Consider the following 27,206-nt stretch of genomic DNA (forward strand, 5'->3'; position numbering starts at 1 on the left):
CTGATTTGTTAGGACATCCAATGACTAATCCACGTTCAAAGGCACTCAGCTCTCCTGGCTCACCCATTCTGGTGTTACGGCTTATCTACCGACAACCCAACTGTTCCCGAATGCTTTTGTAATGGTGTATCCGCCTTTCGTGACATTCAGTGGTCAATTCCACATTGCATCCGTGTGTGCGGATACTTCTGATCATACAGCGTATGTCTCCCTACCGATTCACAGATGTGGTCTGTGGGTGACGAATCTGAGGAGCAGGCTGGCCACTCTCTGGTCCCTGCATTCCTCAAGGGGTTTTTGCTGTGAACTGCAGTGTGTTATCTTCCATTATCCTGCTAGAATATACCATTTTGGTATCTGTTCATGAATGGTATGACAACTGGGTTCACCATTCTTGTGATTCAGTGGAGACCATTCAGCACCTCTACAACAATTACCTAATCGTTCTTGTTGTCATATCCATCAGCTTCCCACACTACGATTCCATGACTTGGGTCTCAAGAGTCGCTGCTCCATGTAAGTATTCACCAGGTCGTCTACAGACATGCATCGTTCTGACCACCATAAACAGATACGAGCTCATCTCTGAACACCATAGACTGTCACTCAGTAGTCCAGCTGACTCTGTCTCTACATTACACAAGTCTCTTTTGTCCCTATTATGGTGTCAGCGGTAAACGACGCATGGAAACTCGAAAACTCAGCCTAGCTTCCAGTATTCTGTTCCCGACACGTTGTGGCGACAACATGCCAGTAACCTCTGCCAGGCTTTCAGCTGTTGTCATCCGCCAGTAGGTCAGAGCAGTAGAATACACTCACGATCTCGTCGTGGTTTAGTCCTTCTGAAAGCACATGCGCCTACTCTTGTTGCCACACTGTCGTCCTTAGACCATCTCGTCACCACTTGTTTAGCAGTCATTTAAGTACAGCTAACTACCTATGTGATCATTCAGTGTGACGCTCCCATGTCCTTCGTTTCAACGGTTTGAGCTTTTTCAGCGTCAGAAAGATGGCCGTAAACTTCATGTGCACCTCCTCTGGGTACGCTGTGTTGCCAACAGCACCTGTATAGTTCCAGTAGCGCTAGACACGCACAACAGTATTCGTGGACTCACGCCATCCTTCATGAATGCTGTAATTTTAATGAACATATCCCACAGGATTGGAAATAATAGAGTATGAGTTTCTGTTTCCGTCAGGATATTATCTTTCATACAGTTTAGAAATCAATGAAAGTAGTTGGTAAACAGGTTGTATGTAACATTGATACAACATTTCAATTTTCCAACCTCTGGTTGTCATATTCGTAATAAATGCGTCCAGCAGTCGAGCCCTGCTTGGATTCTTCAGGCTGGACAGATGTTCAAGCTGCTAAGGTGTTTGCAATTAGCACCTGACCTCTCCGTGTAACTTTCAGCAGTAAAGAAGATACAAAGAATTCACCGAGAGATGTGTTGTATGTGCCCAGAAGAATAATGGTCAGCTTAGTGGCAAAGTGATCGGTTTTAGTTAACAGCATACAAGTACGATGGCGTGCTGAAAAGGAATCGTGCGTAATTTTTTTATTCTGTTCTCAATATTGGTTGAGGTATTACTCGTCATGCGTATTACTTGGTCGATCTTCCCGCTTTGCTGACGCAAATTCCAACCCTCTGCCACTAGAGAGCTCCGAATTGTAGCGTGTAACGTCACTGCGTGCAACGTAACTACGTCGGTGCGTGAGAAACAGCGTGTTGTAATCGAGTTTCTAACCGAAGAGTTCGTCCACTTGTGCAGCACCGTCTTCTTCAGCATGACAATGGCAGACCTCACAGGACCGCTGAGACATCTGCAACAGTCCGACCCCTTGTGTTCGCTGTCGCTAATCATGCTTCAGAGAATCCTGACTTGGCCCCATCCGATTTTCGTCTGTTTCCAAAACTTAAAGAGAACCTACGAGTGTTCAACTTTGATAGTGATGAAACGGTGCAAACAGAAGTGAGGTTTTGCACCATCAACAAAGTCGAAAGTTCTACAGAGACAATATCAATAAAGTGATGTCTCATTGGTAGAAACGTGTTTGTTGCCAGGGTGAGTGTGTTGAGAAATAAAAACAAAAACATGAATAATAAAGATGCAGAATGTTAATAAAGTCTGTTTTATTTAATAGCACATTAAAAGAAAAGATGTAGAAGAAATTTTCCCTTCAAGGTAATTATAAATTGGTTTTTAAATTAGTTTCTACATTGATGAATATAATAGCAAAAAATATTCAATGATAAAAATGGCACTGAAAAATGTAAACAAAGACAATGAAAAACATTGTTGCAAACTGTTTATGCGAAAAATTGGATGTATTTGATAATTCACACAATAGATGGGCAAATAAAGCCAATACAATTTTTAAAAATGATAAAAAAATTTTATATATAAAGCAGAGTTATTGAGAATGTAAACATTTTTTACATTGAATATAGTATTCATTATGCTTGTTGTTTCATTAGAGAAGATACAGCATATTCTGATATTCAAATAAAGGTTAACAAAAATGACTTAATGTCAAAATCATTAGAGTGGATGGAATCAGATGGTATTAATGAATGTTGTTTATTAGATGTATATAAAAACGATCATGGAAGTTATTTTAAATTTAATTGTGGTAAAAGTACTTGGCAATTTTGTTTTATATTCTAAGAAATGTCTGCTATATTATTTATATCTTCATACAATTATTCTCGTGAATAAGTATCCGAAACATTGAAATTGTTTTGGTGGAAAATAATTCTTAAAATTTTCTTTCATTTGGTGATATAAATTGGTACATAATTAATTCTTAATTCTTCACAGTTTAGATGCCAATTTCTGATAATATCTATTAGATTTTGTACATTTTAAAGTTGTGCTCGAATAACATAATACTCGTAATTAAAGTCATATAAACTTAACAAAGGTTGGGGCTAAATTTCGATCACTTGTTTGAGGAACAACATGTGATAAAAAAAAATATTTGTACATATCTTTCACATAAAATTCCTATAACTTTATCAAATGATTCATCTGATTTTTGTATATAATTATCCTTAATTTTATTCAGTTCCTTTAAATTATTTATTTGCCATTTATAAAGTCATATTACATTGATCTTTATTTTCTATTCACTGTGTTTTAGAATGGATGGTATAACTACTTTGTATCACGATCTTGAAAAATTTCTGCTAAAGGCATTTTTGATTTCATAAGTAATGAATATAATTCAGTTTCATTTATAAAATTTTATATGAATGTAAGTGTACCTTTGGTTATACTTCAATTCTATATTTTTTATATATTTACTTTTAACATTATCCCTTAAAGCTTTTTTAAAATTCGAATATTCCAAAACATCACAAATATTTTTAGTTTTAACCATGGATTATTATTTTCTTCAATCATTATCAAAATTTTTTTGTCATTATATATAAGTTTATTATTGCTAGATTCACAACCGACATCATTTACATGTAATTAAATTTAATATACTTCTTTATTTTTTAATTTGAATAACTTTCTTTCCCTATAAATGGAAAGCGAAAACAAAATTATTTGTCCAGTGTGCAATCAAAAAAGAAATTAGAGGTTTTTATTCAGTTCATTATCATTATCATTGTTATTAATATTGTCATTAGAATTTGCAATGAGATCAATTAATTTTTGTTTATGAGATTTGGGAAAATTCTTTAAATTTTCTGTTTTACAAATTGATAGAAGTTCTTTTATAGTTTATATTTTAGTTCTCTCCTCTCCATTTCTTTTTCAATTTCTTTCTTATTGAAATAATCAGTAAATTTCATCGGAGTATGTCTACTTACATATGAATTACCATTTTTTTCAAATAATTTTTTAAATCTGTATAACTCAATCCATATTTTCCTTTAAAATAATATTCTAAGTTCTTAAATAGCTCATTTTGTTTTGGTTGTATTTACATAGAATGAAATTTGAGTATTTGTTATTAAAATGTTATGATTGAAATGTAGCTTCAAGATTTTTGGTATAAATTTCAAATAGATCGTACAGATAGGTAAGATTTGACAGATCACATTTATAAAGAGTAAAATTTATTAGATTGTTATTTTTGAAATAAATCTGAATTTGGTTCTTCAGTATCAGAAAATGTTTGACGGCTCTTATTCTAAAGAATACAATTTATTAGATTTGTAATTTTTTAAATAAGAAAATGAGAATTTTTTTTTGTGTAGGCAGATGAGATTTGGAGGTTCTTATTTATAAAGAAAAAAATTTATTAGATTTGTAAATTTTAAATGAAAATTTAAGAATTTGGTTTTATCAGCATGGGCAAATTAAGTTTCCCTGGAGAATACGACAGAACGAAAATACTCTCAGGAATTGTAAAGCAATTATGGACAGTACAGCCACACAAATGAAGAATTTAGTAATTTATTGAACCTGTGCAGGTCCTTTATAGTAGTCAGCCAGACATAGCAACCTATGATGCTTTGGACAAACAGCCAACTGATGAGCGGCGCACCTTTGCACTTACGAAACAGCTCGGTGTGGTTTTTCAAAATGATACTTGTTTTGGTTAATAGAAACACCGTCCACGAAGCTCTTATTGGAGGAAGATATCTACTGAATCACGATTTCACACTGTAATTATTCCAACCAAACAGGAGAATTTGGATGTGCTCACAAACAATACTTACACTGAGCTGACAAATTCATAGAACAGAGATATGCATATGTACAGGTGGAGGTAGTATTACGTACTGAAAATATAAAATGTTAGTAAATTGCGGAGCTGACTTTTGTAGTCAGGTGATTCATGTGAAAAGGTTTCCGACGTGATTCTGGCCACACGACGGGAATGAATAGATTCCAGTGCTAGCAGATAAACAATGTGGAACTTAAATGATGAATGTATCCGTTAGGGCAGTGAGGCGAAATTTGGCATTAATTGGCTACCTTCAATAGACGACCAACAAAAGTGCCTTTGCTAACAGCACGACATTGCCTGCAGTGCATCTCTAGGGCTCGTGACCATATCTGTTGGACATAGACAGTTGGAAAACCGTGGCCTGGTCGATTGACTCTCAATTTCAGTTGGTAAGAGCTGATGGTAGGGTTCGAATGTGGTACAGATCCCACTAAACCATGGACTCAAGCTGTCAACAAGACACTGTGCAAGCTGATGGTGGCTCCATAATGGTGTCGGCTGTGTTTACACGGAACTGAACTGATCATTGACTAGAAATGGTAATGTTTGGCTACTTGGATACCATTTAGAGCCATTCATGGACTTCATATTCCAAAATAACGATGCCATAGAGCCACAATTTTTTGCCATTGGTTTGAAGAACATTGTTGACAATTCGAGCGAATGTTTTGGCCTCCCAGATCGCCTGGCAGGATATCATCATTTATGGGACGTAATTGAGGAGTCAGTTAATGCCCAAAATCCTGCACTGGACACTCTTTCGCGATTATGGATGTCTGCAGAGGCAGCATGGCCCAATATTTGTGCAGGGGAAATACAAAGACTTGTTGAGTCCATGTCAAGTCGAGTTGCTGCACTACGTCGGGCAAAAGGAGAACGGACACGATATTAGGGGGTATCCCACGACTTTTATCACCTTTGCATAATGTGCCACGGTCAAAAGGTGTGGCGTAGAAAAGTATAAGATGGACTGCAGCATTGAAGCCAAATATAGCTGATACCTTTCGATGGCATAGAGATGTCACCCATTCATTGAACATTGGGAAATAATTGTCTCTACCACTAAAACGTGGATACACGAGGTTTCCGCAACTTTTAGGCTTCATAAGTGAAAATCTGTGATCCTAAAAATCAGCCAGATGGCGCTTATACTTCATTCTGAACGTGCCATATTTTCAATCCGGAAGGACTGTGTTGGCAAATTGTCTGTGAAATGTCTGTAACCGATGGTTATTTCTTTAGTAACGTCCTTACCAGAGCGATTCTTTATAACTGTGTAGAATGTCACAGTATTCTTCAGTAATTATATACTTTTCTGTAACATCTCTGTCCCTTTCCACGGTGGTCATATTCCATTGAGGAATGGCATGCGTAATGGCACGATAACTCTGAACCGTTGATGCTCTGAATTTTTCCGTGTCCGCATCTTCAAAGTGACGATCAGAATGAGATCCCCAAAGTGATCCGTACAAATGACACTAATTCTGGTCCGTATGACATCCAGGTTAGAGTGCCTTAAGCAAACATATGTATCTCATGCCAGAAAAAACGCTGGAAATTTTAAGCCACGAAATGGGTAAAGATATGCTTCAGGTGATGAATTGGACAGTAATATTATTTCCTAAAATTCACCAGGATCACATCCCTCGTACCACAAAAGACAGTCATCATCTGATTTTGTCCATTATAAATGTTTTTATCTTTTTTTTTTGAAAGCCTGCGACTGTGAAAACAATGGTTTTGTTTATAAATAACTTTTCGCTGCCAGTCAAGTTTTATTTATTATTTACACGACACGTTTTGGGAAATGATTCCCATTTTCAAGTCTGTATTTCTTTGTATTATGCCATTTTTCGTAATGTTTCCGATGTGTGAGGTTCTGCTTTATTTTGTTGAATTTAATGCAGTGTATAAACAACCCGCAATTTTCAGTCAGTTATCGATTTTTATGTGTAAGTGTGGCAAAATTTGGATGAACTTGTACTTACAGTTTTCTTATGGTCCATTTGTGTAGAGTCTCACACATATTAAACGTCACTCAAACTCTCAACGCGCAGTACACATCGAGAATAACTTACATCAACAAATACTACTGCTAGTGAAAGGGGATGCCATAGACATAACAGACGTTCTGAATTGGTTCAGTACATGAGAAAATTACATTTGCAGTGGAACATGAACAAAACAAAAGCATCAGTTACCTGGACCTATATATTACAAGAAACAACAACACATGAATATTCAAAATTTACAGGAAAATTACAATGACAGACACCACAATCCCTGCAACCGCGTCACCTTGACATCCATAAACAGGCAGCATACAGATCTGTGCTACATAGAGCAACTAAAATACCTGTGAACCAAGAAAACATGCAGCAAGAAGTAAGCATAATAAAACAGATTGCAGTTGCTAATGATCATACTGCTTCTATGGTAGACACAGCCCTAAAAAAAGTGAAAAAAGAACGAAACACAAAGTGCACCACAGAAGAAAAAGACAAAAACAAATGTATATATAGCATCCTATACATTGGCAATATATCACAGAAAATCGCAAATATTCTCAAAATTCACAAGATAAAATTTGGGTTTTCTACGTCAAATAAACTGGAGTAAAAACTAATGCATAATATAAAGTGCAATCATGACCCATACTAAGACTCTGGATATACAAAGTAACATGCCAGGAGTGCTCCATATTCTACCTAGCACAAACTGGCCGAAATTTTAACACCAGGTACATAGAACACATTAAAGCCTACACGCATAACAGACACGTATCAGCAATAGCTTCACACGTACACAATGCAGGATATTCATTTGGAAAAGTGGAGCAAAATGTCAAAGAACTCCGCCAACTGAATAAAGGGCATGAAATGGATTTGTTAGAAGAACTGGAGATATACACACGTTACAGAAAATATGAAGACAAAATGCTAATGAAAAACTTGAAGGTGAATCGGTGCATTTCTTCAGATGCTTCGAAAATATACTTAAATAAAAGTAGTAGCACATAGAAATGAACACCATTATAAAATAGATGTAGTTCATATTGTTAAGATAAATACCTTATGTTCAAAAGCATATCTGTGGAGGACCTGTAACATTATCTCTGTCAACTGCCTCTAAAAACATCTTGTAACTTTGTTTATATAAGTTATTCTCCATATGTTCTGTGCACTGACAGTTGTGAGTGATGTTTAACGTGTGTGTGACTCTGCACAAATGGACCAAACGAAAACTAAGTACAAGTTCTTCCAAATTTCGCCCCTATGTAAAACTCGATAACTAACTAAGATTGCGCGTTTTTTATATATTGCATTAACTCAACAAAACAAAGCAGAACCTCACACATCGAAAACATGACGACAAATGGTGTAATACAAAGAAATACACATTTGTAAATGGAAATTATTTCCCGAAACGCGTCGTGTAAAACATAAATAAAAGAAAATCGTGACCAGTAGCAGAAAGTTATTTATAAACAGACAGTCATTATATCATTCCCTGAGGGCTGCATATTTTGGTATAAAATCCTTCCGGGTTCAAACTATTACACAGTTGGGCAGGAGTTGGAGTTTTGACGATTTACACCACCATCATCCTCAGGAGCCGACTGGCTTTCGGCACAAGAGGGCGTCTATTGTATAGTGGTAACACACACAATGGGACGGACCACGATTATGTAAGACAGACTCATGGATCCCAGCAACTGCTCAATTCGTGATAATCTCTGCTAAAGTATGAAGTTTATGTTAACCCTGATCTAGGTGTAGCGTCTCTCCTAAGTAATCAAAATAGCTTACTTCCCAGGTTCGATTCCAGTCACTATTCAAATTTTGAATAAAAATTATTAGCCAGTGCACCTGAAGACTTCCGGTATAAGTCACTCTCGCTCTGTCAACGGCCTCGTCAATAAGAGCCGAGCAGTGGACAGATGTGTATTGCACCCTCTTGCCTTTGGCGATGGAAACTGCCCCTAAAAGATGGAAGAATGAGCACTGATCAATGGCATGAGGATGCAGAAAGCAATGGGAACCACTGCACTAAAGGCTCACTGTGTATCCACAGGACTTGTGGACTGTAATTTAAAATGTGTCATGATGATCTATCCACTGACAAAAGATTCTGGACTTATTAAGGAGGAGGCAACGATGAGAAAAAGATTGCAAAACTAATGAAAGGGTAACATTGTACGAACCAGAGTGTGGAAAGTTAGAAGTTTGGAAGTGGTATGGAAGCTAGCAGATTTGATGAAGAGAATGCAAGGGCTCAGTCTAGATATGGTGGATTAAGTGAAGTGAAGCAGAAAATCTGCTAATGGGAGTAAGGTTTATTGTGATAGGGAGGTAGTGCAAAGAGAGATTACTTTGAATAATAGAGTGATAGGATTATTATACACAGAATCGACAGAAAACCGATTTGACAATAGTACATATATACATGCCAGGGTCACAAGCGAAAGTTGAAGGGCTAGAGGAAATATATGAGGACACTGAAAGGGCAAATAACGACGTAACAGGTGATGATAACCTAATAATGACGGGGAGTGGAGCGCTGTGGTAGGAGAAGGAATTGAAGATGGTGTTATGGGAGAATATAGGCTCAGTGAAAGGAATTGGAGAGGAGAAAGGTTAATAGAGTTCCGCAGTAAAGTGCAGCTGATAAAAGCGTGTAGACTGTTCAAAATCATAGGAACAGGGGGTATACTTGAAAAAGCCTGGAGATACAGAAAAGTAAAAGATAGATTACAATATGGTGAGACAAAGATTCAGAAATAAGATGTAAAGCATACCCACTAGCAGATAAAGATTTAGATCACATTTGTTGATGACAAAAAGTAGGCCGAGCTGTAAGAGAATCGTCAGGAAAAAGTAGCATGGAAAGAAATGATGTACTGAAGTACTGTGGAAGTATGGAATGCATAGTAAGTTTTCTGAAGCTGCAGATACTGCATTGGTCAAACCCCCATTAGGCAGTTCAGGTGAAGATGAATGGACATCTCCAAAATGGGCAATCACAAAATTAGGCAGACAGACGTAGGTGCAAGGAAGATGACTACAAAGAAACCTTGGCTAACAGACGTAGACAGGAATACTGCAAAATAAGTCACTTAAGAATGAAATAAACAGTAAGTGCAGGGAAGTTAAGACGAAATGGTGCAGCAAAAATGTGAGGAAATCGAAAACGAAATGATCATCAGGAGGACAAATTCAGATTCAGAATACAGAGAAGTCAAAACAAAATTTTTGTGAAGTTAAAAGCAGGGGTGTTAACATGAAGACTGAAGATGGTATACCGCTATTAAACGTACAGGACAGAGTGGATAGGTGAATAAATGCGCTGAAGGTCTCTATTAGGGGCTGACCTGATAGGAAAGGAAGTATTAGTCAATATGGAAGACAAAAGAAATAGGAATTACAGTCAGTGTCTGTCAGAGCTTTGGAAGGCCTGAGATCAAATAAACTGAAAGGTATAATAGTAAACATTCCTTCGGAATTTTTAGAATAATTGCGAGAAATAGCGATCAAACAACTATTCAGTTTGGTGTGTATAATCTATGAATTAGAGACATTCCATTAGACTTTCGGAAAAATTTCATCCACACATGACAGCAAGGGCAAATAGATGCGATAATTATCGCACAATCAGCGTAACAGCTCTGTATCCAAGTTTATGACAAAAATAATATAAAGAAGAATGGAAAAGAAAATTTTAGATCTCATAGATGAAGACCAGCGTAGCACCAGAAAGAGAGATCTGATGGTGCAATTGATAATGGAAACAGATTTTAAAAAAATTAATAGCTTTTCATTGGATTTGTCGACCTATAAAAGGCATTCAACATATCCAATAGCGCAAGATTTTTCGATATTCTCATAAAAATATGGGTACTCTACAGAGAAAGATGTGTAGTATACAATGTCACTAGTACCATCTATGCCGATCTTGAGCGTTTTTGCTCTTAAATGACCTTGGAAAGTTCCACTGAGCTAGAAACTCCATAGCTCTACTACCCATGACATCATCAGCCCCCACCCTCCATGTCAATAATTAACCACTCATATCAGAGATGTCACCAGCTTTATCAGTGATGTCATCAACACCACGTGACAAGCCACTCTCTTCCTTGTCCTCTTCACAACTAAATCATTCATCATCGTTTTTCAGGCAATAGTAATGTCAAGCCAATGCATTCGCCTTATGAAGAAGTATCAAACATTTATCATTTTGGGCAAATAAAATTTTCAAGTATAAGTGGGAACAGTCTCTATGTGTTTTACTCTTGAATACATTCCGCACATTGCAAGATTTGCGGTACTCGTCACCAATTATCGTTTCTCCTGTTAATAAACTTTTAAACCTCTCATTTGGGGTAAATGATTTTCTAGTAAAAACTATTTTCTAGTAAAAACTATTCGTTTCTTACAGACCCTTACAGAAAAATTTCCGTTTGATTGACCAGATTCCATTCAGAATCATCATGAAAATATCTCCTCATTTCCTTGAGTTCACCTGATTTCTGGCATGGTACACATATTCTGAGTGAGCAGTCATAAGCTTTAGTGTTGTTGTGGTCTTAATTCCGAAGAATAGTTTGATGCACTTCTCCATACTACTCTGTCCTGTGCAAGCCTCTTCATCTCCGGATAGCTTCTACAGCCCATATCTTGTTGAATATGTTTACTGTATTCATCTCGTGGTGTCCTATGATATTTGCCCCTTCTCCTCCCCCCCCCCCCCCCTCCACCACCCACACACTTCCCTCTAATAATGAACTGATGATCACTTGATGTCTCAGAATGAGTACTGTCAACTGATCCCTTCTTTTAGTTAAGTTGTGCCACAGATTTCTTGTCTCCCCAACTATATTCTCGGTACCTCCTCATTTGTTACGTGATCTACCCACCTGATCTTCAGAATTCTTTTGTAGCACCATATTTGAAAAGCTACAAATCTCTTCCTGTCGTCCATATTTCACTTCCATACATGGCTACAACATACTTTCAAATTAGGCTTCCTAACTCTTAAATCTATATTCGGTATTAACAACGCTTTTCTTGCCATTAAAAGACAACATTTTATATCCTCTCCACATCGGCTATCATCACTTGTTTTGCAGCCCAAATAGCAAAACTGATCTACTACTTTAATCGTCTCGTTTCCTATCTGATTGGATCAGCATCAGCTGATTTCATTCCACTACATCCCATTATCCTTGTTTTGCTTTTGTTGATGTTCAACTTACATCATCCTTTCCAGACGCTGCCCATTCGATTCAACTGCTCTTCCAGGTCCCTTGCTCTCTCTTACACAACTGAAGTGTCATCAGGAGACCACACAGTTTTTATTTCTTCTAACTGAATTTTAATTTATATTCCAAATTTTTCTTTGGTTTCCTTTTTTGCTTTCTTAATGTACACATTGAATAACATCGTGGATAGGTCACAGCTCTGTCTCACTCCCTTCTCAACCTCTGCTTCCCTTTCATACCCCTCGATTCTTATGATTGCCATCGTTTTCTGTACAAGTTGTAATTAGCCTTTCGCTCCCTGTATTTTACCCCTCCTACCTTCAGAATTTCAAAGAGAGTCCTTAAATCAACATTGTCAAAAGCTTCCTCTAGGGCTACAAACGCCATAAAGGTAGGTTCGTCTGTGCCCAACCAACTATATTGCTTCACGTGTTCCTACATTTCTTAGAAATCCAAATTGAGTTCCCCTGTGGCCGGCTTCCACCAGTTTTTCCATTCTTCTGTAAGGAATTCTTGTTATTATTTTGCAACCATAACTCATTAAACTGATAGTTCGAAAATTTTCACACTTGTCAGCACATGCTTTCTTTGGAATTCAAATTACTGCTTCTTCTTGAAGTCTGAGGTTGTTTCGTCTGTCTCACATGTCTTGCGCACCAGATGGAAGAGCTCTGTCGTGGCTGACTCTCCCAAGGCTGTCAGTAGTTCAGACGGAATGTCGTCTGCTGCCAGGTCCTTGTTTCGATTTAGGTCTTTCAGCGCTCTGTCAAATTCTTCTCGCAGTATCATATCTCCCATCTCATCTTTAGCTACATCCTCCCCCATTCCTGTAACATTGCCAAGTTCGTCTCCCTTATATCAACCCTCTATATACTCCTTCCACCTTTCAGCTTTCCCTTTTTGCTTAGGATTGGTTAGCCATCTGAGCTCTTGATACACATACGACTGCTTCTCTTTTTTCCGAAGGTCTCTTTTCTTTTCCTGTAGGCGTTATCTACCTTTTCCTTAGTGAAATATGCTTCTGACTCTTTACATCTGACCTACAGCCATTCCTGCTTACCCATTTTGCATTTCCTGTCAGTCTCATTTTTTAGACATTTGTATTCCCTTTCGTCTGCCTCATTTGCTGCATTTTTATAATGTCTCCTTTCATCAATTAAATTATCTCCTGTGTTGTCAAGATTTCTACTACATCTTGTCTTTTTACCTATTTGATCCTCTGCTGCCTCACTGTTTCCTCTCTTAAAGGTACCCGTTCGTCTTCTACTGTATTCCTTTCCCTGTTCTAGTCAAATGTTGCCTAATGTTCCCTCTGAAACTCTCAGCAGCCTCTGGTTCTTTCCGCTTATCCAGTTTTTCAACTTATCCAGGTTTTCCTCTCCTACCTTTTTGCAATTTCTTCAGCTTTAATCTACAGTTCATAACCAATAAATTGTGGTCAAGAGTGTTCATCTGTTACTGAAAATGTCTCTCTAATTAATATCCGATTCCGAAATCTCTGTCCTGCCATCATATAATCAATCTCAAACCTGCCGGTGTCTCTGGGTCTCTTCCACGTATACAACCTTCTTCCATCATCCTTAAACTAAGTGTTAGCGATGATTATATTAGGCTTTGTGCAAATTTGAATGCTTTCTCTGTCATTCTTTTCCCTTAGTCTTTATTCATCTATTACTTCTCTTTCTCTTCCTTTTTCTACTATCAATTCGATTCCCCCATCACAACTAACTTTTCGTCTCCCTTAAATAACTGTATAATTTATTTTATCTCATCATACATTTCTTCAATCTCTTCATCACCTGCGGAACTAGTTGGCAATATAAACGTGTAATACTGTGGCACACATGGGTTTCGTGTCTACCCTGGGTACGATAATGCGTTCGCTATGTTCTTATTCATTATTAAATACTCTCCTTCATTACCTCTGTTTGACTTTAGCGAATCGATAAATAATGAATTTATATTGTAGTGCCTCTCGGTGCAATACTGCAGTACTCTTCATAAATAATTAATATTTCTCTATATTAGATGGCAGCAATTAACCGCGACCTGAATTTAGTTTAACTTCTTCATAGCCACCTGTCGTCATTTGATCGCATATGTTTGTGATCAAGAAATGGCCGTCATGATTGCTGAGATTGTAGAAGACGACTGGCACTGTCTATTGAGGCCTTTAGTTTAAGTCGCAGCTGGAATGTGCTGCTCCTCGGTATGCAGCAGTGAAATAGCAGTCAATGAAACGCTGATTCTTCTTCGGAACTTATTTACAAGTTTTTACTTTGCAGTAAAAAGTCATTCACACACTCCCCGCTAACTCACAGCTGTTTAGTGAACCATTTCATGCAATTACTGCCACTTAAACTCGGAGTATCCCCCCAATTGCAGCAGCGTACGTAATAGGCTATGATGAACGGTGTATCCATTGTATCTAATCGCAGTACAAACCAGAATCACTGCTACGACTGCAAGTAGCAACTGATTCTATCACGGATTCCGTATCAGCCAAAATTACAAAAAGCAGCTTCAGTTTGTTGCTGAACTTGGTAAATTTTATAAAATCACTCTTGCCTCTAGGCACGACACTGGTTTAAACTGTGTGTAGTCAATTAAATGTACATCTAACTTTTCTTTAGAATTAAAGTAGCACAGACAACACTCACACACAACAAATGGGTGCCACTGACCAGTAATGCTTTTAACTGCTAGAATTGAGATGTTTTTTATGTAATAGGCATGGCATGTATCTGTGTTACCAAGATACATCAACAAAAGTTTTGTGTCATCCAGATACGTCATGCAAATGCGTTGCTATTGTCAGTATTCCTGTACCGATTAGAATATCACCCCTGATTTTGTTTGTAAACATACACACGCGTTACCAAGAGCGTTACTTGGGGTAAAATTCTGCGCTCAAATTGACTCAAGTCCTTCAGCTGAAAGTAGAGCACCGATAGAGATTCTTTCAAGATGTTTGTGGAACAATAGAGTGAACTCCCATCACGTCACGAAGGTCAATCATGATCAGTGATTGGGTCTGCACCATCAAGTTCCACGCAGAAGGCTCGTCAACAAGGGTAGTTGCTCAACGTGTGAACTGGGGTAAAAGTGATGTTACGCGGACATTTTTAATGGGATGCTATAGTTTGGTACTTATTTCCTGATAGCGGTTATCGAGACGAATCCAATGATGTGTAACAGTAAGGTCTTTGAAGGTCAACGAAGATCACAAAGGTGGCATGAACGTCAATTTACAGAAGATGTTAGAAGTGATGATCATTGTTATCAATGCAGTGCTGCAATCATCTTACCATGGATTAAGTGGATTTCCTTATCACATCGGCACTTATTGAAGCACATGCTCTGACAATTCTCTCTCGCACATCTTCAGGTATAGTTGGAACGTCTTCATAAACAATGTCATTTATGGATTCCCACAAGAAAAAATCCAGAGATGTCAAGTCTGGCGAACGAGCCGGCCACGACACATCTCCTCCGTGTCAAATCCAACGATTTGGGAATTGTCTCTGCAACTCATTTCTAGCCATCAGCGAAAAATGTGCCGGACACCCATTGTGTTGATACCACATTCTGTTCCTTGTTCCTAAAGATATTTCTTCCAATAACAGACCTAATGTTTCTTGCAGAAATGTGGTGTACTTCCTACCATTAAGATTTCCTACGATGAAATGGGGACCTATAATTCTGTCCTCCAGAATCCCACCCATACATTCACCGACCACGGTTTTTTGTGTGCAACTTGCCGCAGCCGGCATGGGTTTTCAGTTGCCCAATAATGCATGAATGAAAATTAACATTTCCATGACTCGTGAACGTAGCCCCGTCAGTAAATAAAATCAAATTAATAAATGTGTCATCCCTCTGAATCTGAAGTTGAGCCCATCGGCAGACTTCATTGTGACGCATACAATCCGTACAAGTTAATTCTTGGTGGAGACTGATATGGTAAGGATTATATTTATGGCGATGCAGAACACGGAAAACACTACTCTGGCTCTTGCCAGATTCCTTTGCGATTTGATGCGAACTGACACAACAATCTCGAACCACAGTGGCAAGAGCATCAATTTCGGTTTCCTCGCTAGTAACTTTCCTTTGCGGATATGTATCCGATGCATTAAAGATCCAGTTGTTCTCAGTTTATCATACACATATTTAAATGTACGACGTGTAGGGTAAGTACGTTGAGGATATCTTTCAGCGTATAAGTCTAGCTCTCAGTGAATTTCGTTGGAATTTTCCATAAATGGAGAAGCATATCGACTTGTTCTTTGAAGGAATGCATAATTCACATTCGCTTGATTCGACGATACTAGTCCTACCGTTCCTATTAGTGTTGTATTGCGAAACAGTCGAATGGTGTTTACATGTCAATGACACGTCAGATGGATACGCCCTATTCGGCGAATATTTACTATTAGCACGATATACGAGAGGGAATTCTCAGAGCATGTGCTTCGATAAGTGGCAAAGTGATAAGGAGTACCAATCAGTCCATGATAAGAAGATTCTAGCACTGCATTGATACCAATGGTTATCACTTGGAACACCTTCTGTAAATGGACGTTATGCCACCTTTGTGACCTTCATTGAGCTTCAAAGACCTTACTGTTTCACATCATTGAATTCGTCTCGATAGCCTCTATCAGAAAGTAAATATCAAACTATAGCATCCCATTAAAAAAAAACAAAAAAAACGAAGTTGACCTTCATATCTCTGACGCGACCCCATCTAGCAACAAAAAACCAACGTCATATTATGGCGCCCGTTATCCCATGCAACATTTGTCCCACAAACTTTTCAGCTCCTATCATAATTTCGGAGTTATTCTAGGTGGCAACAGTTAGTGACTCACCCTGTAGAATATGGACTGAGAGTAAACTGAAGAAAGATGAAAGTAATGGGAAGTAGCAGAACATGATCAGTTCAGTGAGAAAATTACTATCAAAACTGGAGACACGAAGTAGACAAAGTGAAGAAATGCTGCTACATAGGAAGCAAAGTAACATCTGATAGACGATCCCATGAGCATATAAAAAGCCGGCTGCAGCAGCAAAAACGGCTTTAATGGCTTAAAGAAGTGGCTTTGAGGAAAAAATTTCTGAGCACTTGTGTCTGGAGAACAGTTTGTATGGTTGGTTGGTTGGTTGGTTGAGTAGGGGGAAGGGACCAAACAGCGAGGTCATCAGTCCCATTGGAATAACGAATGATGGAGAAGGAAGACAGCCGTGCCCATTCAAAGTAACCATCCCGGCATTTGCTTGAAGCGATTTAGGGAAATTACGGAAAACCTAAATCAGGATGGCCGGACAAGGGACTGAACCGTTGTCCTCCTGAATGCTAGTCCAGTGTGCTAGCCACTGCGCCACCTCGCTCGGTAGTATTGTATGGAAGAAAATCACGGACTGTGGAAGAATTGAAAAAGAAGAGGATCGAAGCGTTCGAGATATGGTGCAATGCAAGAGTGTGAAAAATCATATGGATTTATAAGATCAGGAATGAGAAGATTGTCAACAGCAGCGGCGACGAAAGAAATTTGTGTAAAAAACTGGTAAGAAAAAGGGACAGGATGATACAACGTGTGTCAAGACATCATGGAACTAACTTGTATTGTACTGAAGGGAGTTGTATTGGGTGAAAACTGCAGGTATAGACAGAGATTGGAATACGAGGGTCACTTCAAAAGAAATGCACACTATTTTTGTAAAAATACAGTTTTCATTCTGCATATGTGAAAGTTTTACAGTGTGTACAGACATCCTTTTCGCTTGATTTCAAACTTAGTTCAACCTGTTCCCGTGAGTGGCGCCATCACAGCATGTCTTCAAGATGGCTACTACACTTGACGTTCGTCAGAAGCGACGTGCTGTCATAGAATTCCTCTGCTGTGAAAACGAGACAGTGGGAAACATCCACAAGAGGTTGAAAAAGGTGTATGGAGATGCTGTAGTCGATCGCAGTACAGTTAGTCGGTGGGCAAGCAGGTTATGTGATGAAAGTGGGCACGGCAATATTGAGGATTGTCCTCGCAGCGGCAGGCCTCGTACTACACATACTCCAGATAAAGTGCAGAGAGTTAACGATTTGGTGACTGCTGATAGGCGCACCACAGTGAACGAATTGTCACGCTACTTTGGGATAGGGGAAGGAAGTATTTCTAGAGACGAAGAGGCAATCAATGGAGTGGCATCATGAAAATTCACCCAAGAAAAAAAAAATTCAAAACCACACCTTCTGCTGGAAAAGTTATGGCTACAGTGTTTTTCGATTCCGAAGGACTCTTGCTTGTGGACATCATGCCAAGTGGAACCACCATAAATTCTGATGTATATGTGACGACACTGAAGTAACTTCAAGCTCGACTGAGTCGTGTTCGACCACATCGACAAAAGCAGGATGTTTTACTGTTGCACGACAATGCACGGCCACATGTCAGTCAAAAAACAATGGAAGCGATCACATAACTCGGATGGACATCACTGAAACAGCCGCCTTACAGTCCTGACCTGGCTCCATGTGACTATCATCTCTTTGGGAGACTGAAAGACTGTCTTCGTGGAACAAGGTTTGAAGACGATGACTCCCTTGTGCACGCTGCCAAACAGTGGCTCCAACAGGTTGGTCCACAATTTTACCGTGCGGGTATACAGGCGCTGGTTCCAAGATGGCGTAAGGTAGTTGAGAGGGATAGAAATTATGTGGAGAAACGAAAATATTGTTCCTAAAGGATGTATCTACACACTGTAAAACTTTCAAACATGTAGAATAAAAGATGGATTGAAAAAAAATAGTGTGCATTTCTTTTAGAGTGACCCTCGTATATCCAACCATTAAATGAGGACGTTGGGTGCAAATGCTGCTGGAAGGGTTGTCAAAGGAGTGCAAGTTACGGTGGGCTGCTTCATAACCAGTCACACGACTGATTACCACCGAAAACAATACCAACAATATTTTGTGCTAAGACTTATAGATTATGGCACAATTTTAATTTTTGGCTTTGCCGTCAAACAAACACACCAAACGCTACTGATATGCTGCCTTTTAAAAGAACAAATATATGCTTACAAAGATTGTCCACGATGGTCAGAACAGGCACAAAGTTCAAATTTTTTACAGTAACAAAATTTTGTACAGGGCTACTACTCTCTAACAAGCCTTTGTAAGTATTTCGTTCTCAGTGGCATCCCAGACGTCTTCATAAATTTCCAGTCACCGTTCACTGCCGTTTGAAGCATCACACTGCGAACAATCCACCGGCTGCGGGGATGGCAGAAAAACTAGTGATGCAAGTGTGGTACCTGCAGTGAACTGTGCACTGGTGGTAGACGCCCAGGAGACGAATGGTTATGCACCCTGAAGCGCACCCCAGGCTACACATATGTATACACATCCCTCGACGCAAGACGAAACATCATGATTAGCAAGCCAGACTACGAACGAGAAAATGCATTGTCGAGCACTTTACTAGCTCAGCACTAATGGGTAAATTATGACCACTGACCATCGCGACGTTTTATAACGCCTGGTGGCCTTGCGGGCATGTGGCGCGGTAGCAAAAGTATGTAAGCGGAGCAGACACGGGCGGGGAATCACCCAAGCGAAGATATGGGCTGAAAATGCGGAAATCCATTGAGATAAGCGACTTTGACGAAGGGCAGATTATTATTACGCAGAGCTTGTGAATGAGTGTTTCGAAAACGGAGAAGTTGGGCGAGTGTTCACGTGCTACTATCCTGAGCATCTGCGGAAAGAGGTAGAAGGATGTGAAATGACCACTAGGGGCTAAATGGTTGGACGTCCACGACTCGTCACAGAACTTAAGGTTCGGAGGCTCGTCTGCTCTGTAAAGTAGGATAGGTGGTAATCTGTGGCATCTCTGTCGAAAGAGCTCAATGTAGTGCACACACCAGTGTTTAGGAGCACACCGTTCATCGTATATTGTTGAACATGGAGCTCCGCAGCAGACTACCCCTACGTATTCACATTTTCACCCAACCACATCGCAAGTTAAGATTGCCGTGGGCCCGGGACCATTGGGATTGGACCGTCAATCAATAGCAACGTGCCGGCTCTTCGAGTGAATCACATTTTTGCTACACTACGTTGATGGTCGTCTCTGCGAACGTCTTTATCGAGGTGAATGGTGGCTGGAAACGTGCAGCGCGCCACGGACGGTGGCTGCTGGGAGCAGTATTATGCTGTGGGAGGGAGACATTCTCCTGTGCTTGCGTAGGACCTGTGGTGATAATCGAAGACGTGCTGACAGCTACGAACCGCCTGCATCAATTCATGCTTAATGTCTTCCCCGACGGCAATGTCATTTCTCAGCCGTATAACTGTCCGTGTCACGGAGCCAAAACCGTGCTACAGTTGTCTGAAAAGCCTTATAGTGAACTCACGTTGATGTCTCGGCGACCAAGTTCGCCTCATGTAAACTCTATGTAACCCATCAGTGTCACTATCGGGCTCCATCACCGCGTACGCAAATCAGTGGCCCGTTATTTACGCGAATTACCTATGACCTATGCGTAAACATCTAATGCCACATATCTCCACAAACGTACCACTAATTGCCAGATCCCTGATACTCAGAATCAGTGATGTATTTCGTTCCAAAGAAGGAAAAACAAGCTATTAAGCAGGTGGTCATAATGTTTGGCTCATCAGTGGAAGCACGAAGTTACCTGCTTATCGTAACGTCCTGATTTTTACCTCATCCACGGTAGCTGCGGTTGCTCATGCCGGAATTTTCCGCTAGGCGTGTTTATTTCTGCGCTTCTTTAGCCGGCCAGGCTCTGGACGATGTCCAGCGGCCAATGTTACGCCCCGAGGAGATGTGCGTGTATGTGTGTCGTGGTGAGGGGAGGCGGGGAGGTAACAGACGACGGCGTGGGCGTAGGTTTACGCCTGACGCGTGGACCGAATCTGCCGATAGCCGCCTCCTGCTGCAGGCAGGCGCTGTTTACACGTCGCCTGTGCTGCTCCCCGTTTCTGATCCGAATCTCTACTCCTATTTCAGATCCAAGAGACGAGTTCCCACGCCACCATGCAGCGCACTCCGTGGCTTGAGGACATGTGACGTTGAAGTTGGTTAACCGTAGACATTCATTTTATTGGAAATATGAAGTGCTCTGCAAAACGGCTGAAATGGACGACACATCGAAATAGCCACGCATACAGCGTCTTGATTTCTGAAATTTCGCTGTACTGGAAATGGTCGCTGTACTAGACAGCCTTTCCCATTCTACAAGACGACTCGTACATATTTTTCACTTAGATAGCATTTTCCAGCACGATAGTACTACCTAATCCACTTAGAACTATTACCTGGCATTTTCTAAATGGAGAGAAGCGATCTCAAATACGTATTTTATACAGGGTGCCCAGGAGTGGCCATTAGTCAGGTATATGACAGAAACGATCGTTCGAAGCGTAAAGAATAGTAAACACGTGCTCTAAACTGCATACCTTAAGAGATATGAGCGTAGCGTAATTTTCGATACTATGAAACAAATCTCTTCTACTGCAAATTCTTTTTTTTCATATTTTGGGGTGTGGTAATATGGATCAAAAGAAGAAAAAATGCCGCTAAACAGGGGCTCTAAAGTGCATACCTTAGGAGCTATGGGCACTTGCTCATCTTCGCTGCTGTGAAATGCATCTCTTCCACTGCAAAGGTGCTCATAACTCGTAATGTATACGTTTCAGAATCTATGTTTACTGGACGTTTTTGCTTGGAATTATCGTTCCTATCACATCCATGAATAGTAACCATTCCTTCCTGGGATATCTTGCACATAAACTTTTTTAAGAAATTATTGCCCGCATCTCGTGGTCGTGCGGTAGCGGTCTCGCTTCCCACGCCCGGGTTCGATTCCCGGCGGGGTCAGGGATTTTCTCTGCCTCGTGATGGCTGGGTGTTGTGTGCTGTCCTTAGGTTAGTTAGGTTTAAGTAGTTCTAAGTTCTAGGGGACTGATGACCATAGATGTTAAGTCCCATAGTGCTCAGAGCCATTTGAACCATTTTTTTAAGAAATTATTAGAAAGCTGTAAATTGTCTGGATCGCAGTTAGACGACAATAATTAGATAATTAGTATCGGCTGAAAAAATGAGCCCTCTTCCGATATGAAAAGAAAAATTAGTATAAGTGAATTTTCTGTTTGCTATTTCCTGTCAGATTTGAAGACGATTGATTTTTGAACCGGAACTAGTTATCTATTCATCGTTGTTTAACTGCTATTTCCATAATTAAAAGTTTTCGAACAATATGAAAAAATGCTGTACAATATATATATATATATATATATATATATATATATATATATATATATATATATATATTTAAAAATGATACAACCTTTTAACTTACGTTGCACTGCATATATATATATATATATCTCATTAAGAGCAACACCACCTGTAACTAGATTCTCTGTAATTAGAATCTCTTTGACAACCTTATTGGTGTAGTTTACTGTCTGTTTAGTGAAATAGCACTATCTTCTGTAATAGTATCATCCAACAACAAAGCTCTGTTTCACGAAGATGATGTGCTACAAACGCGAAATTTAACCGATAGGAAGAAGATGCTGTGATATGTAAATGATTAGCTTCTCAGAGCATTCACTCAAGGCTGGCACCGGTGGCGACACCTACAACGTGCTGACATGAGGAAAGCTTCCAACTGATTTCTCATACACAAACAGCAGTTGTCAGGCGTTGCCCGGTGAAACGTTGTGATGCCTCGTGTAAGGAGAAGAAATGCGTACCATCATGTTTCCGACTTTGATAAAGGTCGGATTGTAGCTTATCGCGATTGCGGTTTATCGTATCGCGACATTGCTGCTCGCGTTAGTCGAGATACAATGACTGTTAGCAGAATATGGAATCGGTGGGTTCAGGAGGTTAATACGGAACACCGTGCTGGATCCCTACGGCCTCGTATCACTAGCAGCCGAGATGACAGGCATCTTATCCGCATGGCTGTAACGGATCGTGCAGCCACATCTCGATCCCTGAGTCAACAGATGCGGACGTTTGCAAGACAATAACCATCTGCACGAACAGTTCGACGACGTTTGCATCAGCATGGACTATCAGCTCGGAGACCATGGCTGCGGTTACCCTTGACGCTGCATCACAGACAGGAGCGCCTGCGATGGTGTACTCAACGACGAACCTGGGTGCACGAGTGGCAAAACGTCATTTTTTCGGATGAATCCAGGTTCTGTTCACAGCATCACGAAGGTCGCATCCGTGTTTGGCGACATCGCGGTGAACGCACATTGGAAGCGTGTATTCGTCATCGCCATACTGGCGCATCACTCGGCGTGATGGTATGGGTTGGCACTGGTTACACGTCTCGGTCACCTCTTGTTCGCATTGACGGAACTTTGAACAGTGGACGCTACATTTCAGATGTGTTACGACCCGTGGTTCTACCCTTCATTCGATCCCTGCTAAACCCTACATTTTGGCAGGATAATGCACGACCGCTTGTTGCAGGTCCTGTACGGGCCTTTCTGGGTACAGAAAATGTTCGACTGCTGCCCTGGCCAGCACGTTCTGCAGATCTCATACCAATTGAAAACGTCTTGTCAATGGTGGCCGAGCAACTGGATCGTCACAATACGCCAGTCACTACTCTTGAGGAACTGTGGTATCGTGTTGAAGCTGCATGGGCAGCTGTACCTGTACACGCCATCCAAGCTCTCTTTGACTCAATGCCCAGGCGTATCAAGGCCGTTATTACGGCCAGAGGTGGTTGTTCTGGGTAATGATTTCTCAGTATCTATGCACTCAAATTGCTTGAAAATGCAATCACATGTCAGTTCTGGTATAATGTATTCGTCCAATGAATACCCGTTTATCATCTGCATTTCTTCTTGGTGTAGCAATTTTAATGGCCAGTAGTGTACTATTTTTCTTTTCATACCCCCAACAACAGGCAATAATAGTTCCAGTATGTACTGAAAATAATAGTCGTTAGCTGCCCATTCGAAAAGGGTCTTGGTTATTGAAAGGCAAACATTAATTGATATGATCTACCAGGTTTTCTTGGAGCGAATAGTTAATGTAAAAAAACAACTCGGCGTAACACTCGGAAGCACACTGTTATACATTAATTGAATAAAATCTATGTACCATACGTTGACTGATTATCACACGTCTTCAGTAACAAAGTTTCCATTTTGTTGGCACTTTGCAGAAGCGCAAAATACGTTTTCGAGAGCTTGGTCTCGATTTCTTCTCGACAAATGCTCAACATAGCATTTTATTAAGATGATTACCTTACACTGTCAGCTGTATTGGAGGCGATCTCAGAACCTAAACGCTGTTGTTCTTACTACGGAAGTTTATTCGCCCAGATCGCATAAAAATTCACAATGATTACTAGTTTCAGGGAAATTAAATCGCCATCTTCAGATCGTTTGTATACACGGCCAATTCATTTCGTCGACTGCTCACATTAATTGGACATAACTGTAATGTAAATAAAGGAACAATTACGGAAAATTTTGACGTCAAACCAACATAAAATGCCTACAAATTCAAAGTTAACTTCCTTATGGAGACGATACTCCATAGTACCGTCTCTCGTCATAAAATGGTTCAAATGGCTCTGAGCACTATGCGACTTAACTTCTGAGGTCATCAGTCGCCTAGAACTTTGAACTAATTAAACCTAACTACCCTAAGGACATCACACACATCCATGCCCGAGGCAGGATTCGAACCTGCGACCGGAGCGGTCGCTCGGCTCCAGACTGTAGCGCCTAGAACCGCAAGGCCACTCCGGCCGGCTCTCTCGTCATACAATAACATAACAACCGTGCGAACAGTGCACAATAATGACAAATAAAATTCATAAGACGTATATAAAATCCTTTTTTGTTGTGTGCTTGTTGCCGGCCGCGGTGACCGTGCGGTTCTGGCGCTGCAGTCCGGAACCGCGGGACTGCTACGGTCGCAGGTTCGAATCCTGCTTCGGGCATGGGTGTGTGTGATGTCCTTAGGTTAGTTAGGTTTAAGTAGTTCTAAGGTTCTAGGGGACTTATGACCTAAGATGTTGAGTCCCATAGTGCTCAGAGCCATTTGAACCATTTTTTTTGTGTGCTTGTTGACATCTGATAGGAAACTTACGAGGCAATAATGGAGTACATAGTGTTTTGAAAGACCACCATATGGCAGACGATTACTTCCTTGAAATAGAATGTAAAGTATATTTATTATATTTTTTATTCATACAAAAATTTATAAAAGTAAAAGGATTATATAGCTGGTTTTCTAAATGTACGCCTCAGAAAATTGGTACAAAAATGTTTTACTGTCTCTTATATCAGTGTTATGGTCAGCGTTACCAGATACGAAAAACTATTAAGGCTTGTTGGTTGATTTGGGAGAAGGCACCAAACGGTGATGTCATCGGTCCCATCGGATTATGGAAGGCTGGGGAAGGAAATTGGCCATTCCTTTCAAAGGAACCATTCCGGCATTTGCCTCAAGCGATTAGGGGAAATCAAGGAAAACCGAAATCAGAATGGCATGACACGGGTTTTAACCGTCTTCCTTCCGAGTGCAAACTACTAAGGTTACAGTAATAAATTCTTTGTATCTAGTAATTAAAAATATGGTAATGGTGTTGTGTGTAGAGTCTCGCATAAGACTGTGTGTTCAATGATCAGCTGATATGTTCTGAGCAACTCGAGGTCTAGGTTATGTTCCAGTGTATTAAATCCCTTCTTTGAATAATGGTCAAGGTTACGATAAGTGTTACATGTTGACTCATTACACAAAAGCTTCGGACCAAATTCCGTCTTTAAACTTAAAAAGTGAGAGAAGCGTTGGAAGGTGGAACCGTAAAAACACCTGAGGCGGCACCTTGTTATTATTTACAATACACGCTGGTGAGATCTGTTTTAATCTATTGCATTACCTTCTAGCGTAATATCACGTACAATTACACAACATATAACAACGTATTAAAAAAGCTATCAACGGAGTACATAAAAAGAAATCATTACAAAGCTTACAATATTAGGTATCAGATAGCTTTATTATCAATAAAATATCAAAAAACTTTATACTGTCTGGGCGAATAAACTTCTGTAGCAATAAGAACAACCGTGTATAACAGTTTATACTTTCGGCTGTGTGAAGCAAAAACACGCTTTTAATTTGAATTAAGTACAGAAAATAAGAACAAGGAAAGGAGAAGGACACACTCTAAGTGATGTCCGAAGTAGCCACCCTTTCAGTTTCTGTAAGTTTTATTTCGTCATCTGTTTCACGTAAGCGAGAAAACAATCTGATGCTACATATTTCCATTTTCGTGTTTTACAACTGCTCTACATATATTTTACTAAATGATTTCAAAGTTATTTCTGACGGGAGAAAGTGTTAAGAAATTTTCAGTTATGTTACAGTACGTTTCTCTACCTAGTTCGAATCCATTCGTTGTGTTTTTTAATTTTTTTTATTTACAAAAACGGCACCGTCTGTTCTATCGGTATTCATGTTTAAGTTAGTTTGTGCTCCATTTCTTTTAGTCTCGGTGTCGAGGGAGCAATCCTACAACAACTGTCCTTTTTTCAGGAACGCAGGGATTCACGTGCTCTCGTGTAATGTACTGAAGTATGAAGAATCAGTTATGTGCGTGTGCGTCTGTGTGTGTATGTGTGTGTATGTGTTATTTGGATAACTTATAGGTACTGCATAGTAATAGCGAGGAAACTAAAATAAGAAAAACTATCGTCTTTGATTCTTCTCTCCAACAGCAGTCCAGCACCTACCGCAAAGCAAATGACAAATTTGTATGAGTAGGGAAATAAGTTTTTCTTCTTTAAAGGGGCTTCGCACATAGCAGATTATATTTGTGGGCAGAAAATTGCAATATTTCAGTTTAGAATATGAGCCAAGACAGTAAATTTCCACGCTTGTTGCCAACGACACTGTTTTTGTAGAGAGAACTGTTGGATTTTGTAACCGTCTGACGTGACTGACATATTTAGTTGTGTGTTTATTTTATCAACTTCCTACTGTGGAGTATTATACCAGCACTCGCGCATTTACGTTACTGTACGATATTACAGTGCCTGTCTTTGTAAGAAGTACGATGCAATGCTCTTCTTACAAATACAGGCACTGAAATATCGTATTTGTACCCCGATACCAGGTTAACGACTTAAGATTAAATATCTCCCCTCTACGGGGGTGACAGTAGGTGTACGACGAG

At 39.8% G+C, this 27,206-nt stretch overlaps 1 protein-coding gene across 1 annotated transcript in view; it reads left to right on the plus strand.

Moving 5' to 3' along the window:
- LOC126482214 (heat shock protein 70 B2-like) overlaps positions 1 to 27,206 on the plus strand; it is a 139,436-nt gene that overhangs the window by 19,954 nt on the left and 92,276 nt on the right. The window lies entirely within an intron of this gene.

Source organism: Schistocerca serialis, chromosome 1 (genome assembly GCF_023864345.2).
Source record: "Schistocerca serialis cubense isolate TAMUIC-IGC-003099 chromosome 1, iqSchSeri2.2, whole genome shotgun sequence".
Classification (NCBI taxonomy): Eukaryota; Metazoa; Arthropoda; class Insecta; order Orthoptera; family Acrididae; genus Schistocerca; species Schistocerca serialis.